This window comes from Symphodus melops, assembly GCF_947650265.1.
Source record: "Symphodus melops genome assembly, chromosome: 12".
Taxonomy (NCBI): Eukaryota; Metazoa; Chordata; class Actinopteri; order Labriformes; family Labridae; genus Symphodus; species Symphodus melops.
In genome coordinates, this window is record NC_136702.1 from 1,964,312 (window position 1) to 1,970,351 (window position 6,040).

Genomic DNA, 6,040 nt, shown 5'->3' on the forward strand with positions numbered 1-6,040 from the left:
AACGTCCTACAAGACAAAGGACTACAACATCCTACAAGACAAAGGACTACAACACCCTGCAGGACAAAGGACTACAACATCCTGTAAGACAAAGGACTACAACGTCCTACAAGACAAAGGACTACAACATCCTACAAGACAAAGGACTACAACTTCCTAAAAGACAAAGGACGACAACATCAAGTCAAAGGACTACAACATCCTTCAAGACAAAGGACTACAACATCCTACAAGAGACAGGACTACAACATCCTGCAGGACAAAGGACTACAACATCCTGTAAGACAAAGGACTACAACATCCTACAAGAGACAGGACTACAACATCCTGCAGGACAAAGGACTACAACATCAAGTCAAAGAACTCCAACGTCCTCCATAACAGTGGAATACAGCTCCGTAAAGGACGAAGGCCGACGCATCATCTGACCAGATCAATAAATTCAATGTACAATGAGAAAATGGAGTTCTACATCCTTCCAGAAAGACAAAGGACCCAGATAAAAGTAGATACAGGACCATTTGACCAGGGAGTACAGAACGTGACTTGATTCTGTTGTGTGTCTGAGTACATAAAGGAGTCTCTCTGTCTCTCTGTCTCTGACGTACCTGTGCTACATGGAGCTGACAGTGTGGATGGTTTCCTCACGAACAGAAAGCAGCAGCCCCACAGATCGTGTCTCTTCTTCTGTGTGAACAGTAAAGAAGGAGTAGTTTTGTCTGTAAACTTTGAGGGAATCTGTCAGAAATGGAGCCGCTGTGAGTTTCAACCAGCTTATGAATAAAATAAAATAGAACTGAGCCTGCTGCACCTCCAAAATGTGCACAACCTTTTCTTACTGACTTCAAATGCTGATTATTTCTGAATATGATGCGTGGAAGTCGAGCGTAGGCCTGATCCTATTCAGTGCTGTTTTCTGTAGATAGGTGATACAATACTGCCTCCTGTACCAGTGCCTAATCTTTCCTTCAGTTTGTTTTTCTACACGTTACTTTTTTTTTTAGGGTTGTCACCCTCCAAATGCAGATATTCATCAGTTATCGATCAAAACAAGTGGAAACTTCAACAGTAGCTTTACCACATTAGCCTTTTATGTTTTTCTTTCACTGAACTGTTCACAACGGTACAAAGAGAAACCAAACAGGACAAACAATTAGTCATGTAAGTACCCAGTTTGGATATACACATGCTGTTTAAAGCAACTGTGAGTGTTAAAATAACAGCTTCACAGTCAGTGGCTTGATTAAGGCAGATTGGCGGCTCCATTGTTTGTGCACTTTGAGTTAACACTGCTTCCTGACTGACATGAAGTCCAACAATAAAAATACATTTTCCCTGTTTTAATCCTTATCTGCCAAACATACATACAATAATAATTTATTGACTACTAGTCGGAATAACTATTTCTTTTACTGTAAAACGCTTCCAATGCCAGATGACTCATCCTGCACTGCGGGAGGTGAAGCAATTTTAAACCAATTAAAAAGCTTTTTTTATCCCATACCTATTAATTCTATTAGTGGATGCGATCTCAGTGTGAATATGATCCATTGATCAGAACCTGCAGATCTCACAGGAACACACCTGAAAGGTCTAGAAGTCTGTCAGTGCGACACACTGCTGCCGTCATAATCTTAAACCGGCCTTTACGTCGACATGACGGTGTGATTCGCCCTCCCGTCCTTCAGGGGGCGCTGTTTCTCAAATCCTGCATAGTGTTGCTTAAAGTAAAAGGCACGCGGTAACCTTCCTTTTTACGCTGTTTTTTTGTTGTTTTTTTTTGTATTATTTGAACGAAGGGTACTCGTTTGTTTTTACACAGATGTCTATATGTACAAACATTGCACCATGTCATGTAATTATTATTCTTTATTATTTGTACAACTGCAGTTTTATTAGGGGAATATTGTTAAGATGCATAATTTAATAATAAAAGCTGATATATTCGTATGTGTGTGTTGTTAGCTGGTTTTACTGACAGATACAAACACTGATTTAACAACATGACGATTTAAATGAACAAATGTATGATGGCAGGAATCATCATCATCTGTTCATGAATATGATTTGGTTGCATGGTTTTGTTTTGCAGCCTTCCAAACATTGAGTTAGAGCAGATGGTTGGTTGGTTGGATGGATATTTTATTGACTCTAAGGGAATTTAACATTTTTAAAACACATTTTTCCCATCGAACAAAAACTGCTGTCGCCACTCCTGTATTTACAAATCCAAACAAAGATTTTATATAAACCGGAAATGGATCCAAATTTAACACAAAATTGGACCGTTGCCAAGAAAGTTAGTGTAAACTCAATCTAGCTGAAACACCTGTTAAATGTCACCTCTGCACTCGTTCCAATGTTTTAATCCTGACCCAGAAAAGACGTGCAGAGATAAGTTTGATCATCAAACTCAGAGCAAAGATAGAAAATCAAGACACGAAGACTCACATTAGAAATTCTCTTTACTGGTGTGTTTAACAGCGACTCAGCGGTTTATGATCTATAACCATGAGGTGGCACTGTTCAGATGAAGGTGGGTTGATTGAGATGAAGGATTGAGTGCAGCTTGGTCAGCAGACGTTGATCCAGTCTGATCGATTCCTCCGATGAGGACTTGGTGGTCAGACCTTCATTCTCTCTGCTGACTGATCTTTGCAACCCACACGGGAAGGATGTGAAACCTGACAGCTGGAGGATGGGCAGAGGACATGAGGTGTGTGTGTGTGTGTGTGTGTGTGTGTGTGTGTGTGTCAGAAAGGTGCTGTGGATGGAGCGTGTATTTCCCAGTGAAACATCAGAGACGCTGATGCAGAGACGAATTTATGATGTTTGGAGTATGTCACATTTACTACTGAGGTAAGTAATCTAATAAATTATGAGTGGTAATTAATTGATCATGGAAGGTGTCTGTAAAGATGTGCACGTGTGTGTGTGTGTGTGTGTGTGTGTGTGTGTTTGTTCCTCCACGCAGTGAACCTCCAGCTGTCAGATTACTTTCAGGATCCGCAGTCGCCTCTCTGCCGAGCAACAGAGGATTCTGGTTGAATCAAGGCGGGATGATCAGATTCAGAGCTCATCCTGACGTCCCTTTGAGCTGCAGAGAAACACACACACACACACACACACAGAGTCAGATATTTTTATTAGACCGTATGTCCTGCTCTTTTAAAGTAATCCAGAGAAAGACGTCACAAGTTCATGCTTTATTCGTCTATATATTGAATTTATTGCACATTTTTAATTCCTGATTCTAGTTTTTAGTGTTTCCCGTTTTTTTTTTTATTTCTCTCTCATAAGTACGTCACGTCTTGTTTTGCGTCATGCCTTGGTGCGCTTTCCCTTTTTACCCTGATTGTTTTCACCTGAGTCAATTAGTCTCACCTGTGTTTGAAATCATTTGCTTTAAGAGTAGAAAGTTCTCATTTGGCCAAAATGCGATATGCAGTATGAGAGAACAAAAGCGAGATCCACAGGATATCACAGTATGTCTCAGACCAGTCTCCCTCCCCTGCATTGTTTCCCACAATGCAACGTGATCGAAATCAAAAAAACAGTCAGCAACGGCCATCGTAAATGAAGAAATAATCACAATCAGACCAATTCTAAAAAAACAAAAAAAAAAACATCAATTATCTTTTTATATTCTAACAATCCTAAAAATCTAAATGAATCACTCGTCGGCTTTTTCCAGATAAAATGGATGCCACACTCTCTGTTGTTCACTTCCTCATTCCAAGACCAGAAACCTGCTGAGCCGGGTCTGGTACACTTCATAATAAGCACCAATTGGCAGCTACGCTACATTTCTGTCTCTTTAAGGTCTCTGATGCGTCAAACATCAGTCTCAGGAGGCCTCGTTGATCACCTGTGGCCGCTCTACATGCTGTGGTGCTGGTTTTCTCCGGCTGTGCCTCTCCTCTGACCGAAGCGCGGATCTTCCTCGCCACAAACCTGCAGGCTGAGAGCAAGGACAAAGTGTCAGGAGAGCCAAAGGTCACCTTTTCTGAAACGCTGCCTGAATCTCATCTCTACCGCTCTCTGTGTGAAGATGTTAGTCACCTCCCTCCACGCTGCCGTCTCATCAGCTCGCTTATTATTGAGCAGAACTGTGAACTTCTAGTTTCTGTTGAAGAAAAATCACCTGCGTGAACGCACTGTGCAGGCTTGCTGTCAGAGTGAAGACTGACTGCGGGGGGAAAAAGGCTGATTAATCGCTGCAGCTCCATCTCTCAGGGTCATCCAGAAACATGACTTTACTTTTACCAAACAAGATGTTCTCATCCTGCAGCACACTGTGGACCAATCACATCCCTCCCAGAGCACATTTATACTCCTACACGCTTCTCCTGCTGTCTGGCAGGAGAATTTCTAATGTTTTAGACTTTATTGTTCCCACAGCACCAATTCTGTCTAACAGAGAATACTCACCCAAGAACAGTCCATACACCAAACACAGAACAAACAAAGTTCGCTCCAAAAACAGACCCCATGATGTGTCCGTCCAATGGAGCTAAACCGGACTGTGTGGAGATACAAAGTTAAACAATCAACAGTTTCCACTCGGGTCTGTTCAGCGAAGCCTTTTTGTTCGAGGAAGCGATCAGGCTTCTCCCATGGGGGGCCCTTTTGCCCCTCAGCGCTCTGTTCCTGCCTCCTGGGGGACGTGGGGTGAGGTGAGCTGGATTTTTAGTGGGCTTGTGTTGTCTTGTTCTATTAAGGCTGCGAAGAGCGTGAAGGCTCTCTTAGCAGGAAAACAGAAATAATACAAACTCTCCCAAGTGAATGGATTTACAATTTACATCATGGTTTTAACATCTGAACTCGGACCAGCCTGCTTTACTGTTTCTAAATGTAAGAAATCTGACTCTCTGTGTATATTATATAAACACATTTCAGTTTCATAACTCTGTTTTAGCTGCACAACAACATTTGGGGTTTTTGAATCTTAAATATGAGATCGAATATGTTATTAAATCTGCTTTAAAATAACAGGTCTTCCCAAATACTGTTTTTTTTTATGTAAAAACACTACAAAGTGTGAGGTTTGTAATATTACTGTTTCTTTGTGGCTAACACTTCAGACAGTCATTCACTTCCTGACAAAAAAAGTGCTGAGTCACTGTGACAGTCTCTGTTTCTCGTGATTCTCCTGATTCTGATTCTTTAAAATGCAACAGTTGTTTTTTTTTAACAGGAAATAAAAGTGGTTTCTGATTAGTTTGTTATCTTGACGTGTTCAAGAGGCGACAGGACTTCAGTGTTTTCAGTGAAACACTTTGATAACATCAGATTGAATCAGACAGTTTGTATTCAGAGGTTACTGATTAGATAGAGAAGACTCACCGTTGATGATCAGTCACACCATGTTTGTCTCTTTTCTGTAGGTTCAGACTTTAGTCTCAGTCTTTCTGTCTGTGTGAGCGTCCTGCTGTCAGCCGAGCTCTTCCTCAACAAGTCAAACAAGTGAAATCCTCCCCCTGCTGAAACACCTGACACCCTGCCCCCTCCCTTCTTCCCCGTCAGCAGGAAGGACAGCTCCTCAATTAAACCATGCAACAAGGATTTATTTCAGACTTGTGACCTAGATAACAAGCAAAGTGATGTTTTTATTCAGTGTTTTATTCTGACCTTCAAATGTGAAACCTGATGTGTAAAACTTTTATTTTTCAGTATTTTTTTTCAACAGCAACGGAAGAAAATGGAAATACTCCCACAGAGGAAATTTAAAAGGTGAGACAAGAACAACAATAAAATGTTTGTGCGTTCAGATTCTTTGTTCATCACAAACACAAACTGATACTGATTACAGTCAATATTAGAAGCCTGCTGTTGTGATCTCACTGTAACTATAAATAAATCACCCAAGGACGTCAATATGCAACTTGTCCACCTTTAGAAAGTAGATCTCAACGGTCAGTTAAATAGCACAATAATTTTCAACAGGGAGAATGGCGTCTGTTGCGTGCCATGGACTCAGAAGACGTGGAAAATGTGGGAGAAAAAAACAAATGTTAAGATGCTTGTAACAGACTGTAGA

The 6,040-nt window shown here is 41.0% G+C and overlaps 1 protein-coding gene and 1 long non-coding RNA gene across 2 annotated transcripts in view; both read right to left on the reverse strand.

The window, feature by feature from the left end:
* ifngr2 (interferon gamma receptor 2) overlaps window positions 1-6,040 on the reverse strand; it is a 251,499-nt gene that overhangs the window by 237,312 nt on the left and 8,147 nt on the right. The window lies entirely within an intron of this gene.
* LOC306833123 lies at window positions 2,126-5,531 on the reverse strand. The gene is made up of 3 exons (XR_013780302.1): window positions 5,347-5,531; window positions 3,869-3,961; window positions 2,126-3,097 (listed from the first exon to the last, which is right to left on the reverse strand). It is a non-coding gene; the product is annotated as an uncharacterized lncRNA (long non-coding RNA).